At 45.2% G+C, this 22199-nt stretch overlaps 1 long non-coding RNA gene across 1 annotated transcript in view; it reads left to right on the plus strand.

Moving 5' to 3' along the window:
- LOC138265037 (uncharacterized) overlaps nucleotides 1–22199 on the plus strand; it is a 137120-nt gene that overhangs the window by 85963 nt on the left and 28958 nt on the right. Inside the window, exon 3 of the long non-coding RNA XR_011199300.1 lies at nucleotides 62–413. This is a non-coding gene — a long non-coding RNA (uncharacterized lncRNA). The remainder of the gene's footprint in view (nucleotides 1–61; nucleotides 414–22199) is intronic.

Below are 22199 nucleotides of genomic sequence, written 5' to 3' on the forward strand. Positions count from 1 at the left end.
TCACAATTGTATTTTTGTATTTTATTCTTCTCTTACTTTCTTGATATACCTACTTCTGCAGATGGTGAGGGTCACAGGCAGCAGCCACTAACACAGCAGGAAATAGCCACCCAGCTGCAGCAGCACAAGTTGGAGGCAGTGGTCACAGAATATCGCTGGCTGGTGGCCCTTGAATTTGAGGAGTGAGAGGTTCAGGCGCAGGTCGGTATGTCAGGCCCCAGCCGGGCCTGGCTCCAACTCTGCCATACTGTTGCCTGCAGCTGGGGTCCTCTACTGCCTCCCGCACCACCACCCTCCCCTCCTTGGATCATGTAACTCTCTGCCTCCTCCAATGGCTGTCATACCTTACACGTGAGATGGCACTGCTCCTGGAACGGCAGCAGGTCTTGGACCGAGAACTTGATGCCTTCAAGGTATTGTTTTTTACTGTTTTTTTGTTTTGGTGGGAGGGCATGTTTGGGGTGGAGAGGGTAGGGGCACAAAGTTGGGGCAAGTTTTATTTTTTTACATTGGACTTTGAGTTTGTACTTACTTTTTGGGACATTTTGGCTTGGGGAAGGTGTGGGCCTGTTGTGGGTGGAGAGGGTGGATTCTTCTAAAAATAAACTTGTTTCAGTTCATTTTCCTTGTCATCATTCATTATATGTCTTTCTGTACTAGTTGGTGTAGTATAATTTAATATAGCATTGTGGAGTGAACTGTTGTTCCTGTAAACATTCCCTACCTTAAGTCCTTTCCCATATATTATTTACTTCTAGCATTATTCTTCAGTATGTTACTTACCTCTTCCTGCAGTCCTTTATACCTCACCACCAGAGTAGCTCTGTATGGCAACAGAAAACTGTTTAATTTAAACCTGTTTCACTTGAGGTTTTGAAGCACCTAGCCACCAATCAATTATACATCAAAATAGTAGTATTTAGTGAAGTAACTGCCCTTAGCCTACCACCTGTGTACAGGTCTGCCAACATAGACAAAAATGTCATTTATCTCTCCTTCCATAGAACAACTTAACTACTAATTTGCAGGTTTGCCTATTTTATTCTTACCTAAATCGAATAGGCAATGGTACCTCTCGAACATTTTCCTAAACCTTATTGCAGGGTTTCCCAAAAGTAGTGGTATTGTCGTTCTCTTCTTGTGCTACCAGGGAACACATCACAATTACAACGCAAGGTCTCACTCCCTCCTATTCCAATGAGCTGAACTAGAACTGTCAAATTCATCAGAAGGATTATTCATCACAGGGAGCTAGACTGAAAGAGACTGAGTCCAGACCACCATGACAAAAAAATTATTTCACTAGTGTGGACTATTGTGGGAAACTGGAACAGACAAACCCAGACATTGACCCTTCTGAACTATGATGACTATGTTATCTTTTTTATGAGTGGGTGGTTAATGGGCTGGTGTGGGCTATTTTTTTGATTGGGTAAGAAGATGGTGTTGATTTCCCCACATCCCCATTGTAATCCAATGATGGTGTACATTTAGTCACACCTATATAAATCATAGAGCCTGGGGAAGAGAGTTAGGGGTTTGGTGAATGGATGGGAACAGGGCGTTGGGCAAAGGTGTGACAAAGACAAACACCACACAACAACTATATTCATCAGGTCAATGAGCAGTACATCATCAAATCTGATGTGGAAGGAATTGAAGGGCACAGTTCAATTAAATGTATTTCCAATAGTCCTTTAGCCTCAGAAACCCATGTTAATATATATCTAAATGTTCTGTTATCCACATGGTCAAACTTATGATAGTTAAAATAAAAATTATACTATGTGTAATAAATGACAGATTGGGTGGTGCATCTGCATTCTCCTCAGGATGGCCGATTGAATCAGTCCAGAAAGGTAAGCAGCAGGAGTGTTAAGGAGCTTTCGCCTTTCAACATGTTGAAGATGAGAAGGCCTGTGGAATGTAAAACAGAACAATATTGTGGAGTCAAGAAGAAACCAGGACCGAAGTTAAGCTTCATGAGGAGTTGACAAAGAAGCTGAGCAAGAGCATATGCTGCTGCAATCACTCATGGGTTGACTCATGTTTGTGCAAATAACTGAGAGCAATTTTACAACCAATACCATTCAAGTAGATGCATGTATCAGGCTGATCAATCTCACAACTGCCATAACATGGAGCCAAGTGTATACATCATGTGATGATTAGGGTGACTGACATCCGCATGTCTGTCTCCAGTTACAGCCCCCAACCACAACCACATAATAGAGAAGTTTGTCATTTGAGCTAGCACACTAGCTACTCTGCATTTCCCAGATCAACTCATCTCTTTCACCAGTCCATAGGGCTAAGTAGGCCTCTTAGGTTCAGCACCATGTTGGTTTCCCTTTGAAGTAGATAACTTCCTTCTTCTAGCTGTTGAGGTAGTTCTGCCCTGAGTCCTCCTGACTCTGACTTTGATAAACAAATCAGTCTGACTCCTGACCCAAATGAGATGGAGAGAGATAGCCCTGTAGTGCACTACTGTTGATAAATAAGAAGAGCCAAAGAAAATGAACATTTTAGGTAGATTTATATTTGTTAACTAAACTGACTTGTCTGGTCTCTGAAGAACCCAAAACAAAATACAGAGGATTGGACCCTGCAAGTAATTCTAGCTAAGTGTGAAAGGGACAATCATCTTCAGGAGAAATCACCCATCAGTCCCCAAATAATACAAATTATACAAATCAAGTTTACAAATTAGTTGAACGCTCTCACTGACTGCCACTACATGAAATAACTCACCATCTCTCACATTCCCTCAATATACATAATTAATTGGTGCAATGGTTATGTGTTCCAATCCAAGCATGGTGGTACGCCATTGTCATATTGTATTGCTTTTGTTCCCATGAAAGCAACACAATGGCAGTCTTAATGATCTTTACTGAGGCAGTCCTGCTAAGGAATGAAAAAAAGGATAGGCATGGGATGAAGGCAGGCATTAGAGAATGGAGAGGCTTCATCACTGCACATTGGTCCAACTCCAATCCAGACATTCATGTCAATAAATGGTTGAGCTGCATAAATCAGACACGATATATAATGTTCTTCTAACTATGTCCGTATTTGTTTCTGATAAAGCACTTCGAGGATAAATAATCTGAAAGTTCTATGGGGAAGTCGAATTCATCCTCAAACTCAGGGGGTTCATCCAGAAATCGGTCAGCTAACACACTTGAGTCTAACCAATCACCCTCATCCTCCCCCTGTAGTGTTTCAGGCACAGAGTAATTGTGTGACATGAAGTGTTTGTTCATTTTAATCATGGTCATTCTCTCCAGATTTTGAGGAGAGAGACTGGTCCTTCCGACATTGGCAACTGCCACAGCTGCATTGAAAACATGCTCAGCAGACACACTAGCTACTGAACAAGCCAGATACTTTATTGCCAGCATGCTGAGCTTTGGCCATTGGTGCCTCCTCCCACACAATGGGTTTTGATCCATGTATACCTCTTTTAGGGTCATCCAGATAGCCCTGGAACATCCTCTGAATGGTCATTGGTGCTGCCTTTTACTCGTCCTATTTTGTCTTTGTCTCTACTCTTGACTTAGGCCCTGACACTTGAAACAAACCATTAAAGAGGTTGGGTCCAATTCCTCTGTTGTTGCCGGTGTTTTTGCTGCTTGTGTTGGCTGCTGTGAGACAGCAGCACTGCCTTCTCTGGAGGTTGAACTCTGCATACCAGAACTTCTGCTCGGTCCTCTAACTTCTGGTCATTTCTCTTCCAGGTCTCTCACTTGCTATGAAATCCACGTCTTGTATAGTGAAACATCCCCTTCTGAAAAAGGAATAACAGTTGCCAGTATTTTTTGGTACTATGAATCAAGGACTGTGGCACATATGTACTGTTTGGAGGGCAAGGTGTCTCTTTGCAGCCTTGGATTATCAGCCAAGCAAAGGATTAAGCTCTCAACCAACTCATGCACTTCTCTGTTGCCATTCATACCTGCACATTTTTGTAACACGCCCCATTAACTACGGCTTTTGACTACGCCCCATTGTCCACATCCATTGTCATGTTTTTCCCAATTGCAACACCTCCTCTTTGAATGACAGTCATTGATCAGTTTTTACTGCTCAAACAGATGTTGCAACATGTAATGGGTTGAGTTCCAATGTGTTGGCACCTCCTGTTTGTGTGCTTTAACTGGTACTCTATTAGCACGATGAATGATCGTCAACTGCTTCTGTGCTGTAAAAGAATGGCTGAAATGAGTGCATATTCTTCTTCAGATGGTCAGTATGTTGCTATGTCTTCTTTTTTTTTTTTATTCCTGCACAATCAGGTGGATGCAATGTGCCAAACACACAAGACTGAAAAAGCCACCATCTGCCATGTCCTTGACTATGTTACTGCTATTGTCCATGGCAACAAATCCAATTTTAAGACCTCTGGGTCGCAGTCATTCAAAGAAATTGCTGTTAAAGTCTAAGATATTTGCAGCTGTATGGGAGTTTCTCTGTTGTGAACATGGCTTCTGTTGCATGCCCCCAAACACCCTTAAATGTTTCTTCAGTGCTGAGACCTATAGATAGGTGTTGCTTAACTCCTGCAAAAGAGATCCAATGTGTAGTGATGCATACGTAATCAGTTGCTTGAAATGTGGTCCACATGTCTGTCATCAGGAGAATAGTGTGAATAGCACCTGCTGCAAAGCTTGTGCAACAAATTGCTGCACATTGTCATAGTCTGACTCTTGCTCTAGGCAAGACTGCTGCTTTAAGGATGACAGTACTTATGTTTGTAGGTGACTAGGCCAATCCTACAACAAGTCGCTACTTTCGTCCCAACCCTCCCAGCTCACAAGCAGTACCTCACCAAAAACCCAAACAGTAAAAGGTGATTTGTCAAGAGTGTGACATCTCAGGGACGTCATGGTTAAACGGAGAGTACCCCTTTCTCACATAAGGAACTTGTCTTAATCAAACACAGGCAATGAAGGAGATGCAGTAAAGTTTCAATAGGTTTTATTTACAAGACTGTAATCTATGATAAGTTGCATGTGCTGCAATGATTAGGATAATGTATAATGCATGAAACCGAAGGGTAAAAACAAGAGGCATGAACACAAAGACCCCCACCATCTTGCAATAACATATTGTATGGAAAAAATGTGAGATGAGCCCTTATACCCGAGCATGATTAACCTAATCTCTAACCTAAAGAGAGCCAGTACCATGTCCAGGAGAAGAGCCCCCAACCCTTGTTACCTTGGAATGCGGTCTCTAGATCAGACTATGTAGGGACGCGAAGACTGGATCAGAATCAAGGCAACGTGTAGCGTAGATAGCATTGATGGCATCTGGTAGGAATCCCTCTGATATCTTGTCCGTATGAGATGTATTTATACAGAGCTGGTAAGATCCCTGAACCAGGTATGTTCCACCACATTAGCGAAGAAGGCATGCCTGGGGCAGAAATGATATGAACAATTCCTTGAAAAGGTATGTTACTGGCACGTGAAAGTGGGAAAGTACATAATGTGAATACCTACATATCTAATTTATCTTTGACTCTGATAGTGACACCTTTACAGAATGGCACTGATAATGTGAAACTAAAATATCTTCCTAACTATAAACATGGGAGCCATCTTGGAAGAAATAATTAAATAAATGTGCTAAAACAGAGCAAGCTAAGTAGGTTAAAAGTCACTGGGTGACGGGGGCACAGCACTCAAGCCAGAAGGCTAAGCTAAATCCTGATTCCCATTAAAACTAAATAGGATCTACTATAACATCATGATGGAGCACTGGAACAGCAACTCTAGCAAAATATGTCCAACTGTGATCCTTCCATTTCAGGCAGATGGCTGCCACAAATTCTCTATATCCCACTCCTTCCACAAAACAAAAAAGGGAGAAGGTCCACCTCTAACATTTTATCCAGGTTCCCATTGTACAAATGTGCCATTGAGTGGTTACGTTTGTAGGGCCCCTCCTGCCTAAACGTGCCCATAATGGTGGCCTGGATTTTTTTTATTTTCTGGTGCCATTGACGAGGGCGACTTCAAAGAACTAGGAGGTGGTTGACTCCATGTGCATCTTGGGGAAATTACTGTGTACTGTCATGTCTCGATCTCACTCTTGTGCCATTTTGATGTTGCTGAGGCAGGTGATACTGTGCACTGCCGGGGACAGGGCTGCTTTGTATAAAGCTGTCACCTTCTTCTTGCTCATCATCACCATCACCTCCCACCGTGATTCGGGCTGATTCCCCTCTCTCATCACCACCACATGCAGCAATTCTTTTAAGGTGCTCCTCCCACCGGACTGTTTTTTCATATGGGTCAATTGACCTCCAGTATCATAGTGGTGAACCAGGCTTACTGCGATGAACACTTGTGTGGGAAATGGAGCATATTGCAATGTTATCCTCCTGCTCACTAATCACAAAGAAGTTCAATACTGCAGAGGGGATCTTTTTTAGTGGGTTACTTGTGCTACTGCCAATGCCCGGAGAACAGGAGGTAGAAGGGTGTGTCGACGATTGCTGCTCTGCAGTGCGTACCTTAACTGAGGTAGTGGTAAACTCAGGAGGCTTTACAAGTATGGAGGTTGGCAGTGGTGGTGGTGGTGGCACCAGTGCCACATCCCTCGGAGCAGTTAGAATAGAAGGGGTAATGTTGGTGGCATTTGAGCCAGCTTTCATGACAATACCTAGCTCATCCTCCTTCTCCCCTCTCATAATTCTAAGGCTTTCAGAAACTTTTCCTTTCCCTTGTCTCTGTTGGTGGGTTTCAGAATCAGCCGGGGTCCAATCCATGTCCAGATCATCAGAAGGGAGGCTTGGAGAAAATGGTGGAGTACCCTTTCTTTTTCTTGCTGGGGATCAGGAAGGCAATTTTTAAGTAGAGATGCAATTTGCTCAGCAGGAAGCTCAACCTTCTGTTCTGCTCTTCAGGAAGATCTACTATTGCTGGGTGCAGCTCCTAATGTCGAATTTGCACATCCTTCTCCCCTCTCATAATTCTAAGGCTTTCAGAAACTTTTCCTTTCCCTTGTCTCTCTTGGTGGGTTTCAGAATCAGCCTGGGTCCAATCCATGTCCAGATCATCAGAAGGGAGGCTTGGAGAAAATGGTGGAGTACCCTTTCTTTTTCTTGCTGGGGATCAGGAAGGCAATTTTTAAGTAGAGATGCAATTTGCTCAGCAGGAAGCTCAACCTTCTGTTCTGCTCTTCAGGAAGATCTACTATTGCTGGGTGCAGCTCCTAATGTCGAATTTGCTCATTTTATTGTGACGATTGGATACTAGTTTGCAGCTGAGACAACTCCAGTTCAATCCCACTGCCTGTCATCATGATTGCAGTGGCTGCCTCACTGAGAGAAATGGCTTTGGACTTTGGTTGGATTGGTGCCTTTGATGGAGGAGTGCTGCTCCCAGCTTTCCGCCCAGAGAACGGTGCGGCAGGCACACTTTTCCTAAAAAGATTTTGGGGCTGCACATCAGTAGTGGAATTCTGCTTCTTCTTCTCCTCCTCACTGGCCACCTTCTTGGCAGGACCTTTCTTTGGGGCCATCTTCAAGCTCTGTCAGTTGGCAGTGGTACTTAACTACACAAGCTGAAGAGAGTGGAGGACTTACAGGTTGTGGTCATGTCACTTTGTGCTCTCCTTCTGTCTGGCAGTACTGTCTCTTGGACACCTTAAAGCAAACAAGGATGTGAAACGGGGCAGGTTTGCAGTTGTAATTGTTCATAGACTAGTACAGACACTATAATTTACTGTGGTTAGTGTATCAATTCCTAAGTCAAACCACACTACCATTTCAAATATATTTCATTTTCTATTAGGATGACAATAGAGAGATGCAACTGTTTGATTTAGGTGCATGTAAATGGAGACACCTGTTGAAAGCTTGGGGGTCCAGCTGAAAATGGTATAATCATTAAACAATTAATGCTGGTGTGAGTTTATGGCAGGCAGGGGAAAGTAAATACAATAATAATGAGACTCCTTAAAAAAATGACTGCTGATGTGCAGCAGATGCCAATGGCAGGCAGGGAAAGGATGAAAGGAATGTGTACAAAATAACTAAAATTTAAAAAAATTGAAAAAAATTAAAAACATACAAAAAAGTTAAATAAATATAAAAAATAATCCTGGTGTACCAGGGCACTATAAGAACCCATTTGGGATTTGAGAGGCAAGCAGGTGCATGTGAAAAATGGAAACAAATGCAAAAAATATCAAATATTGTTCATAAGTATACTACAAGGATTGATTTTCAAGCATAATAAACTGATATCAGATAAAAGTTAAACAATGAGCAAAAACAAAAAGTTACATTCTTCTTCTATTTATCTCCCTAGAAAATGGCTTTGAAAAATGAAAAAAAAATGATTACACGGGCTGTCTGCGCAAATAGGTAACCGACCGACCACATGGTCAACCAACAAGCAATAGGGCATGGCGCAACAAAAAGCACATGCTGGTCTATGACTAAAGCACAATGGATAGCTGCACAAAATGACTGCCAGGTACATGATCAAACAATAACAGCAAGCAAGGAGGCATTGGAAAACAAAGAACACATACAGGCCTATGCGAAAAGCACACTGACTGCCTACACAAAATGGCCGCCAGCCACACGGTCAAACAACAAGCAAGGAGGCAGGGAGAGCAAAGTAGAAAACATGCAGTCCTATGGAAAAAGCACACTGGCTGGCTGCACAAAATTGCTGCCGGCCACATGGTCAAACAACAACAACCATAGCAAGCAAGGAGGCATTGGAGAATAAAGAACGCATTACAGGCCTACAACAAAAGCACACTGGCTGGTGGCACAAAATGGCCGCTGGCCACCTGGCCTAACAACAGTAGCAAGCAAAGAGGCATTGGAGAGCAAAGAACGCACATCGCACTCACCAGCACGCTCTAAAACAAGTCTTGCATGCAAAACAGAAAAATAATTCCTGTGAGCTGGGACCTCCAGCTGTCCCAGTTGCCTCCAATCTTCTGGTGGCTGTTTTTCCTTTTGTTCTTGACCTAAGGTTCTACCACCTTTTCCTAATCTCTTCCAGACATTGGTCAACCCCAACAGCATTTATTATGGTTCAGGTTGGTCCCCAAATTTGGTTTTTGTTGATTCTGGAATTGTAAGGGAGGACTTCCACAACAAGCTTTCGTTCTCTGATACATACTCCTCCACAAGTCTTTTTAGCTCCCTGACATTAACGTTTGCAATTTGTAAACGCTGATATGCTGATTCACTATTTGCAATTACAAAAGAATTGGAAATAGGGAATCATAATTTAAAAATAGATCAAATCAAATCAAATCAAATCATTAACATTTATAAAGCACGATACTCACCCGTGCGGGTCTCAAGGCGCTAGGGGGAAGGGGTTACTGCTGCTCGAAGAGCCAGGTCTTGAGAAGTCTCCGGAATGCGGAGTGGTCCTGGGTGGTCCTGGGTGGTCCTGAGGATGGTGGGGAGGGTGGGGAAGGTGGGGAGAGAATATTAAGAAATCACTACGTGGTAACTGGCACTATTTCTGAATTGCAGAAACATGCTTTTATACATCAGAACCTAGATTTTCTCCCTGCCTGTGTACAAATGTATCTTTGACACATTTTGTGATTCCCAGTGGGTTGCAGATAGACCTACCTCATGAATATTCAGGACACAAGTCGAGGGTACACACGAGTAGACAGCGTCTACCCACTCTTTTCACACAGTGGATGCCGTCCACCCTGCCATGAGGTTGGGCCCCACAGAAATATGCTAAACTTGTCCTGGTGTAATTTTAAAACACCAGAACACATTCAGCAGTGCCTGCGCATCGTTTGTTTTCATTTGAAAGAGCAACATGCAGTCAGGGAGGGGGGCTTATCAGGTTCCAGCTGAGCCCCTAACAAAGGCTGAAGGGGTCATCTGGCTTCCTTTTGTTGGAATATCCTGGCTGGTAGCTATTGAGAGCCTCACACCTAAATGCAATGGAAGGGAAACAATGGCACAAAGCTTATCACTTCACAGATACTTAGAGAGGCAAACCTTTGACTTTCTTTCGTCCCTGTGTGTAAGAGATATGCATATGCTGTAAGAATGTCAGATGTGTTGGTCTATCCCAGTAGCTACACAAATTACAATTTAAACTGCACTATTTTGTTTTATTTGTTTTATAGTTTATAGCACTATAGCACTGCTCATCCAAATGCAGGGTGTCAGAGCACTTTACATCACACATACACATTTTACACTGACACTAAGGCCCTCTTATGACATTGGCGGTCAGCTGACCGCCACGCCGGCGATGGCAGTAGTTACTTCACCAGGCTGGTGGTGAAGACCGCCAAATTATGACCATGGTGGTGATCCCTTCCATATACAGCCAATGTACCACCTGAACCGCCAGTGAGTTCCGGCCACCGACCACAACGGTTGCCATCTTCAGGCTGGCGGAACACCATTTCCCTCTCACCATATTATGACATAGCACACCACCGGGATTTCCAGGCAGGACAACCGCCATGAAAAGCCTGGAGGAAACTAATCATATAAAAGGAGACACTCACCTCCGGGGACACAGAGGAGTCTGCGGCCGCCATGTAACCTGAACTGCAAGCCCTGCTGATGCTGTACCACACAATGGCAGTCCAGGAGAAGCAGCGCTGATGACGACAGTGAGTACAGCTGCCTAGCACACAAGAGAGGGAGGGGAAGTGACATACCAACATGCACAACACACACCATACACACATACCACACACCAAGAACACTCTGCTGAGACATCCAACAGCAACATAAGCCAGAAGTAAAGAAAGCCAGGACAAATACCTTTGGTCCAACCACTGTATGTGGGTGGGAATAGCGCCCACAACAAATGAGGCAACCATATACAAAGGGCCATTGGCCAGTCCAATGTCAGATATAACCCACAGGGCAACAAACAAGGCCCATCTTGACTCCTGACAGCCCAAGTCACTCCACTGGGCAAGGACATCATTATGCAAGGCAGGTACCTCAGGGGGGCAGGGGCGGGTGAGGGGGCTTGTTTTCTTGGGAAAGGGGTCCTTGGGTTTGGTAGGGGGCGGCCCTTTGCTCTTCTGTTTAGGGGTGGAGGAATAGTCTTGGAGCGGGGGTCAGAGTGGCAGTCTTGTGCCCCTTAGTGGGATGGTTTTCTGCAGGGGGAGGGGCATGAGAGGACTGTGAGCTGGAGGTACTGGGCTGGGGGAGTGGGACCTTCCTGTTCTGGATAGGACGGGTTGGGGATGAGGAGGGAAGAGGTCAAGGCAGGCAAGGAACAGTTTTTATGGTGCAATGGGGTGGGTTCTGAGAACAGGTTTGGGAGTGAAGGTAGAGAGAGTGGTTGTAGGAGTAGGTGTGCTGGACTGGGTTGCAGGTGCATGTACAGTGTGCGTGTGTGAGGTGGATGTCTAAGTGTCTGAGTGGGAGTGTTTGTGTGTTTTGGGAGGGGGCAGACAGGGTAGGAGAGGCAAAACAGGTAGTGTGCATGTATGTTGTGGTGATGTCTGCAAGTGAGGTGGGTATGCTGCATGTGGTGAATGGAGTGCTAGTCTGCATGTCTGCTGTTGTGGTGACTGAGGGCAAGGCTGTACAGGTTTCAGGATCTGGGACTGAAGATGCAGAGCTTGCAGGTGTGAGTGCTGATGTGACTGTGAGGGAGGAGGAGGGAGAGACAGTGGAGGCAGTGGCTTTTGTTGTGTGTGCTTCTGTGTGCTGAATGTGTCTATGCTTGTGGTGTGATCTGTGGTGCCTGTGCTTGTCTGTGCAAGTCTTGTCTGTTGTCTTGTGTGCATGCTGGTCCAACTGTGTGCTTGGGATGCGTGGGGGGAGAGGGCTCTGGGACTGGGAACAGGTAGTTGGAGGTGGGACGGAAGAACCAGGGACACTGGCTGCCGTCAAAGAGGAGGCCAGAGCCTGAAACGATTTCTTAAGGGCAGCCAAGCCGCTGTGAATGCCCTCCAGGTAGGCATTGCATTGCTGCATCTGGTATGCCAGCCCCTGGATGGCATTCACAATGGTTGACTGCCCTAAAGAGATGGATCTCAAGAGGACAACAGCCTCCTCAGTGAGGGCAGCAGGGCTGACTGGGGCAGGGCCTGAGGTGCCTGGGGCGAAGAAGACGCCCACCCTCCTAGGTGAGCAGGCACGGGCCAATGGGTAGAGGGCTACTGGAAGGGTGGTGCTGGTATGGCGGTGGCAGAAGATGATGTAGCTGTGTGGTCCCTGAGGGGTTTGCCACCACCAGGGAGCTTCCATTGGAAGAGGAATCAAAGTCAGTAGTATCAGCTCCTGTCTCCCCCGTGGGGCTCCCCTGCCCTCCAACCCACTGGTCTCCTTGGTGTCGGTGGACTCTGCCTCCTGGGTCGTGTGGGCTGCAGCTCCCCCACTCGCCGGTGCCCCTGCTCCTTCGCCAGATGATGCTGATACACAAGGACAGGATGAGAAAAGGAGAGAGGGTGAGGAAGAAAGAAAGGGAGCACAGGGTCAATTACAGTAACAACAGCACATATTGCATACACATCACAATGACTTACTAGGACTAACACTGTGCAGTATGAACCATAATACCAAACCATTGTCTGGGACCAACAGCAGAACTGAACAGAAACACTACCATCTGCACACCTACTGGAACTCACTAAGCCATGTCTGCCATGGGTTTGCCAGCTACTTGCCATACCAAATGTACATACCACTCTACATTGCTAAGCGGGACTCTACAAGATTAGCCAAGCGGGCATATTGGGCCATCCACTGACTAGAAACTTGCACCCATACAACATGGCAGGCATCAAGAAAGAATTCCACCCAGTGTGTACTCACCCCCTTGTGGCTGCTGTGCTGCCTTCAAGCGCCCATCCAACTCCAGATTGGCCACTGCCTGTATGCGGGCCATTAGGGGGGTCGGGGTCCGACGGGCACCCCTTCCTTGTTGGGAGGACGTCCCCAGCTGAGCCTCCATGATCTTCGGGGCCCAGCATCGCAGGTCCTCCTACCTCTTTCTGCAGTGAGTGCTCCACCGGATATGTACCTCCAAGGTCCACATGTCCTTGGCGATGGCACGCCATAACCCTTTCTTCTGATGGCTGCTGACCTGCATAGGGAACACAGACGAAAGGACACCATGAACTCCATACTACATTCTGTTACAGCAATGGCTTACATACTGCATACATCCCATATAAACCGCACACATTACTGTTACCTCTGTGTACACATTGCATGCAGCAAATATACACTCCCCAAATGACAAACTGACAGTACACACATACACCTACAAACAGCCATGTTGCATCCAAAGTACCCAAAAGGGCCTCACCTGTTGATCTGGAGACCGACTCAACTGCCTATACAGGAGTAGGACCCCATCCACAAGCTTCTCCAGTTCCTCAGATGTGACGGCTGGGGCCCTATCCTCTGTAACACGGACCATTGCAGGTTCTGGACACAGGACACAGCAGCACACGCAGTGGAGGTGTTGATGTGTTGAGAGTCAGGAATCAAGTGAAGTGGGATAGAGAAAATGGCGGTCATGATCATCATTGGTTCCTGTGCTCCATAGACTTCCATGTTAACCATTGAGGAGTTTCACGGCGGTGCAGACCACCTTCCGCCATGACACCAAACACCAGCAGAGTGAGGTCACTTCCACCTTTCTCTACATACAGGACAGGCGGTTGCCAATTCATAATGCTGGTACTCCCGGCAGTCACTATAATGTGCGTCATAGGTAAGGATGGTATACACCAAGGCAATTCCAGTCCACTACATACTTTGGTTTGCATGTAGATTCTGGCACATAAATTAGATCTCATACCAGTGCACTGCTTGCAGATGAGTAGTTGACAGAACATTTAAAATGGGATGTTACTAATGATGACAAACGACTCCTACTACACCTGTGAGACACAATGGCTAATGAAAAGTATTGGTATTTTTGAGGAAGTCTGTTTCCATGTAGGGGACACCAGTGCAAATTTCAATCATTGTTTGAGTAAATTGGATGTGACTGCTCTGTGTACTGTGATATTGTGTGTCCATCCTTCATGTAGTCACACACTTCTGATGTTTGGTTTACTTAGATACCAACCACTGCCGAAGAGGAGGAGGAGGCAAGCACCCGTATACAGACCCCTAGTTGAGTTGGCTACTTTGGAGGAATGGCATATTATAATGACCTATCGTCTCGACATTGAAAACAGTTGGAGCCAGATGTGATTCCTGCTGTTCGTAGAACTACAGCAATACCTCCTACAGGACAGGTACTATCAGTGCTCCACTTCCTGGCCAGTGGTTCTTTCCAGGTGACTGTGGGCTTGGCTGTAGGAATGTCACAGCCCATATTTTCAAATGTGCTGAAAAGAGTTTTGGCTGCCTTGATGACACACATGAGCAGCTATATGTCATTCCCCCAGAGTGAAGATTTGACCACTGTGAAGGCTGCATTCTACACAATGGGACACATACCACATGTGATTGGGGCAATTGACGGGACCCATATTTCCTTGGTTCCCCCTATGACAAATGAGCAGGTCTACAGACATAGGAAGAGTTTCCGTTCAATAAATGTCCAGATGGTGTTTCTTGCAGATCAATACATCTCCCATGTTACTACAACGTTTCCTGGATCTGTGCATGATGCCTATGTATTGAGGAATAGCAGCATCCCACAGTTGATGGCACGACTAGAGAGAGAGAGAGTGTGGCTCATAGGTGAGCTAGAGGTTTCACCCAATGTATGTCACTGCATGTCACCTGAAGTTGTACTCTGTGCCATTGTACATGAGTAATGTGTGTCTCTCACTACTTCCAGGTGACTCTGGCTACCCAAACCTATCCTGGCTATTGACACCAGTGAGGAATCCGAGGATAGGGGCAGAAAATCGGTACAATGAAGCACATGGTCTTACCAGAAGGGTAAATGAATGGACTTTTGGGCTACAGAAAGCCATCTTCCGGTGCCTCCATGTATGTGGTGGATCCCTACTCTACACCCCTGGGAAGTTCTGCCAGGTAGTGGTGGCTTGCTGCATGCTGCACAATTTGGCCCTCAGACGCCATGTGCCATTCCTGCAGGAGGAGGTGGGGAGACAAGTCATCTGTGGCAGCAGAGGACAGTGATGAGGATGGGGAGGAGGAGGAGGATGTGTACAGCAGAACACATCTGATACAGCAGTACTTCTAATGACACTAAGGTAAGACTGTACTTCTGTTCATACCACCCTTACAGTTAAGTGCTGTGTGGCTGCTGTGTTGTGCCAAGCACAAATGTCTGCATTATGTGAGCTGACACTTTTCCATCTGTGGTCCGTAGTGCCAGTGTTAAGGTGATGTTGTACAAGCTTATTCAGCCAATGCAATTTGTCAATAGTTTAGCTTTCTCAAATAAATGCCTACTGCAAACTGTGTCCTCATCCCATACAGTACTTAGCATATGTTGCTAGGAATGTCATGTGACTTATCATGTGCTTACAGAACTGATCTGTGACTTAAACTTTCCTGACAGTGTGAATCAGACTAGGTGATCCAGAGGAGAGATTGGCATGCTGACAACATGGCATAGCTAGTGCTGTGGTATCTTGTGTGAGGGCCTGTAATGGGTTGTTTCTCCTCACTAATGGTGTTATGAGTCAATTGCAGTGCAAGTTACTGAGTAGAAGTGGCCAGCTGAATGTAGAGCTCATGTTGCTCTACTTCCTTTACTTCTCAAATGACTGTCACTAATGCTTTCCCTTTTTTCAGGTGTTGGTGTAGTCACAACTGTGAACTAATGTGATGACTACAGACTGCTTTCACACAGTTTGATGGATGGTGACTTGTGGCATGCTCTCACACTGGTTATGTGTACCCCAAACTGACTGATTGTATGGATTCACAAATTACTTGACATTTGCACAGGATACTACAGGTCAATACATTGCATATTGTTGTAATTAAAGCACAAAACTTTCAGTTGTGTTCAAGTGTGTTTATTGAAGTGATAAATAGAGTGGGGTGATGGTGGACGAAATCTTCAGTGTAGTGGCCCTGTTGGTTTGTAGCACAGGTCCAGTATCCTAGGGGCCATAGGAAAAGGAGCAATGACAGTCCAAAGTGAACAAGGAGCCTCAATGGCACACAAGGGAGACATTCAGGAGGGGCTCATTTCCTGGAGGTGGATTAGGTCTTGGCTACAGTCTCTGGTGTCTGTCTGGGTCTCAGTGTACGTTTGCGGGGTGTTTCTTCTACTTTAGAGGGATGGGTCCTGGTGGCCTGTGAGTCTTGTGGCAGGTCCACCTGTCCACTGGCTGCAACAGATGTGGTAGGCTGGTGAGTATACAGGCTAGTGGAAGGGGCCCACTGGTGTTTTTTGCACTCACACATCATGTTCACCATGTCACCCAGCACCCCTGCAACCAGGCCATGTTAGAATTTAAGCCCTGCAACTGCTGCATGACCTCCTGGTGGTGTTCCTCCTGCTGCTGCTGGTTCTCTTGCAAGATGGTAAGTACCTGTCCCATCTTCATCTTATCCTGGGATTTCTGGTAGGCTCCCAGGACATGTGTGAGTACCTCCTTGGTAGTCGGTTCCCTGGGTTGGGCCTCCTTTTGGTGCACAGGTAATCTCCCACTGGCCCCCTGTGCTTCTGTCTCCTGCACTGTGGGCCCACTCCCACTAACACCAGGACCTTCATTGTCTTGCCTGTGGGGTGTCGACTCGGGTCCCTGTACAGGTGGGCACACTGTTCATTGTTGTGGGGACAGAGGGATGTTGGCTGGCTGCTGTGGTGTTGGTGTCCGATGTGGGGAGGCCCTGTGGTAGGCTGGGTGTTGCCTGTGGTGCCCAACTGACCAGTGGTCACAGATGGGCCAAGGAAATTATTCAGATCAAGACATCCAGAGGACTGGATTGCCGTGGCACATGCTCGCTGCTGACATTGGCTGGGGTACCTGTGGACACGCATGAGATTTGTTACAGTCATTGTCAGTTACATATTCAACATTTCTGGCTTGCCCTATGGGATGGGTGTTGTTCTTCCACCTTTGGTTCGTGTATGGTGATGGATTGTAGGATTGGTAGTGCTACATGTTGCCCATGCATTATTGTTGTGTGTGCATGCAGAGCTGGGACGGGTGTGCTTGCAGTGGGTAGGGCATGCAGGTGTACACAGTTGAGGTTGGTTATGGGGGTGGTTCCCTGTATGGGATGGAGTGCGGTGAAGGGAGTCAGAGTGAGGGGGTAACATGACATGCAGGTATCAGAGGTGTTGAGGTGGTAATGGTGACTTACCAGTGTCCAGCCCTCCAGTGATTCCAGTGAGGCCTTCTGGATGCAGGATAGCCAAGACCTTCTCCTCCCATGCTGTCAACTGTGGGGGAGGATGTGGGTTTTCACAGCCAGTCTTCATGATGGTAACATGGTGCCTGGAGGCCATTGCATGCACCTTCCCCCGTAGGTCGTTCCACCTCTTTTGAATGTATTCCCTTGTATGTGGATAGGTTCCCACGGAGTTCACCTTGTCCACGATCGTCCGCCATAGCTCCATCTTCATGACAATGGATTTCTGCTGGACTTGTGCACTGAACAGCTGTGGCTCTACCCTGACAATTTCTTCCACCATCACCTGCAACTCCTCAGCAGTGAAACGGGGGTTCTTTTGTGGGAACAAGCCTATTGTGTAGTGTGTGTGTTGTGCAGAGGGTGTTGGGTGTTGAGGTATAGTGTGTGGTGTGTGATGTGTGATGGGTGTATAGGTGATTGTGGTGTCTGTGTGCAGTTCTATCAATGTATGTGCTGGCAACGTGTAGCAGGATTGTCGAGTTTGCTAAGAATTGTGGGTTGTGTGTGGGTGTGTTTTATAGTGCTGTTGGTGGGTGTGTATGGTGTGTGTATATGCGTCAGGTGTGGGTTTTTCAATCTGGCCAATGTTGGCTTCTGTTGATGAGGAGTGGCCAAATTGACCGCGGGGGTGTGTTGCAGGCGTAGCAGGGAGGGTGGTGGGTCAGACAGTTTTTGGCCTCCATTGGGTCTGGCGGAATTGTTGTTGTGGCTACTTTCTGTCAGTTTTGTGATTGTGTGTCATAATCTGGCAGGCGTATTACCGCCACCCCGGTGGTCTGTTGGCGTCATCACCACGGCGGTCTTTGAAATTGACCGTCATTGTCATAATGAGGGCCTAAATCATGTGTGTGTAAATCAATGCATAGGATGTGTTACTTAACACAGCGTGGGTTACGAGTGGGTTACGAGGTGTAGGAGTCACATATCCTTCATACTCGCTGTGGTATATTAGAAGGATTACAATTTATGAACTGCAAGTAACCAAAGGATCTTGGTGTTAAAAGCAGTAACCCTCTTACCCATTTGCATAAAATAAAAATTTGGTATATGCATATTACATAAAGTGCTTTGCAGGAGACATATTAACGCTCTATACTCCTTTAATTCAAAACTGGACTGGACAAAACACAGATCTCGCCAGCAAATATGTTTCTCCTTGTTGCCAATTTCTTTGCGGTATAAACTGAGACCAAGATTTTGCGATAGGGTAGGACCACTTTTTTGGCACAATCCTGATGCAAAATCTAATATGTTAAATATTGTAATGTGCTCAAATGTACTGATAGACCTGCTAACCAAGTGTGTGAGTTCTTATGATCTGACATCACTTCTTGTGATGTCACTTGCTGTGAGGTCATGGGTTGTGATGCCACTTCCTGCAATTCCACGTGCGATGTCACAAGCCATGATGTAGCACAAGGTAATGTCACGTGCTATGATGTTGCTTGCATACTGCCTAACTTGGTTAGCCCCCCCACTTCTTTTTTTAGGACTTGTGCACTGTGAATATTAATGAGTTAGGTCACGCTTTACAACCCATTGGGAATGGCTAAAACCACAAGGATGGTGACCTGCTGGAGTCTGCAGACCATCATGTCTGTGATTGCTTTTTAAATAAAGCAATCTTTTTTTTAAATGTAGCCTATTTTCCTTCAAAGTACATGGGATTCATTTAAAAAAAAAATTAAAAGCTTTCTTGGATTTTTTTAAGAATAGGCAGTAGTCCATAGGAATGCTGCCTGCTCTAAACAAATGGTTTAAAAATGTTTTTACAAACATTGAGAATGGGTTACCACCTACTTGAAGTAGGCTGTAAAATGCAATTGTTTTACAACTGCATTTCGGTCACAAACATTCAAACATAAAAGTGCCGAAAAAAATGACGCAAAGAAATCGCTTACATTTCTTTACTTAAGCCTGAGAATCTCCTGTGAGAAGGTACAGTAGCCTAGTCACATCCAACATGCTTTGAAATGATGATCAGTCCGTGTCCAGTAAACCATACTGCCAAAGGCTTCTTTAAAGCACTTGCAACTGTAATGTGTGCCAAATCAGCCACATCCGAACAGAACTGAATTTGCATATGTGTATTTGCTTACCGGGATTAGCAACTGTAAATCCAGATTTACAGACTCTGTATCCGTAGACACCATTGAAAAGAATTGCTATTGGCCTCACTTTGAGAGAACTGTAATGCTTAGCGTCGAGACGCTCTATAGAAATTGGAACTAGGATATCTGACAAGGAAGGGGCAAGAGTGATCTGATTTTCAGTGTTCATCTTCATTTCATGTGCAACATTCAGGTCCTCATTTTAGGTTTAGCAAGTGGCCTGCCAACCCACCAGGTCAGCTGAAGTCTGGGGCCTGCTCCCCCACCCGACATAATTTAATATACCTGCCTACTTAACGAGATCTGTATGTCTACAGTGCATCTGTCAGTTTGGCATATGCAGGTAAATGCGCCCAAATGCGGAGAGGGTTCCATATTTTTCGTGTGGCTTGCTCGCTTTGCGCTTTCTTTTTTTTCTTAAAAAAGGAGAGAGGTCGTTTATACTAAACAAGACACTAGGACACGCTGAGACACAGGGAATTTTGACTGCACGTGGGGCAATTGTATGTTTTCCTTACACCAGTCAGCCATGCCCCTCATGGTGAACCCGGACAGGGAAAATGAAAGTGAGGCAACAGCACTGTCAACCGGTATCAAGCCGGCCCAGTGGCTGACGAGCTATCAAGTCAAAGTTTTTCGATGGCAAACATAGGTTCTGTCGTCAGAAAACGACCAACTCTGGCAGCCACGTTTGTTGGAGCGCCTGGTCTGCCAATTTTTAAGCGATATAATTAGTATTGTCTGTGAAAAGGTATTTTTGATTTTACAAATTAAAACAATGGCTGGAGTGGTAGCCTTGTCGAGTGATGTTACAGTGTTTTACTGAGTTTTGAGTTTCTACGCCACGCTGTCTTCTCAGGTAAGCTTCAGACTGTTCTCCCTCATTATCAATGACAGCTGACTCCAAAGCTGAAATGCACAGGCCCATATTTATACTTTTTTAGCGCCGCATTTGCGTCATTTTTTTACGCAAAACCGGCGCAGACTTACAAAATACACTTGTATTTTGTGCTGCGCAAATGCGGCGCTAAAAAAAGTATAAATATGGGCCTCAGTATTTGTACTTGGAATGCAATAGCACAGTGGTCCCAGGACACCTGTGGGAAACGGCTCTAGTTGTCATGATTTACCTCTGATTTCCGTAGGACCCCAGGAGCACTAGATCTCACACGGTTCAGTTTGTGTATTTCAGAAACCATTTCCTTATGAAACCATAAGCCTCAGCCAAAGTGATGCTTATAAATACAATGTCAGAAGTAATGCCAATCGATAATATTGTGTATGATTGTCAAATGAAAACAAACAAGAAAGCTTCTTGTACAAGACAAAAAACAACATTCACAAGAACCATGTGCAGAGCAGATGCATTATTCCAATGGAATAATAGCCCTCAACATTTTATCATGAAACTGTACTGCTCAGAATATTGGACCAAATCCAGGCAAACACAGTATTTCGCCAGATGCTAGGTCCAACCAAACAGAATTTTCTTTCTGGTGCTATCTCATGCTCCCCAAATACGCTTGGCATGTAGCCCTACGTCGCAGGACATCACGTTCCTAGTCCTTTCGTTTACGGATCATTGTTGCCAGCTGTGTTTAGTTCACATGGTTTGAATGAAAGCAAGCGAAGAAAACAACTCACAGAGCAGAGCAGTTTGTTAAATGAAAGACCAGGACTGAAACCTGATGTCCAGCCGAAAGTGGGATCTGGCATCCCTATCACTTACACTGCCAAACAGCATATGACCCGAGCTGAGCAGTACGGAGCAGTCCCCAGTAGGGAAGGATGGCACCTGCAAATGTCAGATAAAGGATATAGAATGATGCACAACAAAACAGAGGGAAGGTGGGCTGAAAGGAGCTTGCTACACAACGTCCCATAGAGATATTTCTTCTTCCAAGTGAGTTGTGAAAAGGTCTGTTAATTAACCACCCATAACAGCGCTGCATATGCCTGATGCTGTTAATCTATTAATTTACTTACCATGAAACTGGGAACTTGTGGCTACCAAGTATTTCTTGTATAACTGTGGTGAGTAATAAATAGAATGCTTTAACCAAGTATATCTTAATTTCCTCTTATCAAATATCTGAATAGGGGCCCTAAATTGCATTATTTCTTTGGCGCCTGGCTTTTGCAATAAACAACTCCCAACAGTCTAGAAGTAAGATTGAAGGACAAGGAAGTGAGTTCATCCGCACTTGAGCACCTGCAATGCATGCCACATAATATCTCAAAAGAAGGGAAAACGAACGCTATAGCTCGTAAGTCAACATAGCATAAAATAAACTGAAACCTGAAGCTTTACAATTCGTAAACGTAGTATAGAAACACTAGTGCTCTTTCAGACTGCAATGCTAAATCGAGAAGTACAACTTTATAGTGGGCATAGCATTTCGATTGGACTTTCGATCCCGAGTAGTCTGTTTTTGATGGGTAAACACAAAGAATGTTACATTGTTACAGTGTTAATTTTTAATTTTTTTAAGTGTGCATTTGCCACCAGCATCGTAATGGTGGCAATGAAGCACACGTTTTGTGCATTTAAGTGGTCTTACTTTGTCACTGACATAGTAATCTACTATAGTGCTACACCATAATGCACCCAAATGGAACCATATTTAAAAATCGAGTTTCCTTTAATATGTACCATCTGTGTCACATTCTGTATTAGTCCCAACATGCAACATGGGTGTTAACAAGACAATGGGCATTTCTGCCAGGTCACAGAACAGTGATTTTTTGGTTTACAATTTTGTTAAGTTTAAATACAAACTCAACAT

This window comes from Pleurodeles waltl, chromosome 11, assembly GCF_031143425.1.
Source record: "Pleurodeles waltl isolate 20211129_DDA chromosome 11, aPleWal1.hap1.20221129, whole genome shotgun sequence".
NCBI classification, from domain to species: Eukaryota; Metazoa; Chordata; class Amphibia; order Caudata; family Salamandridae; genus Pleurodeles; species Pleurodeles waltl.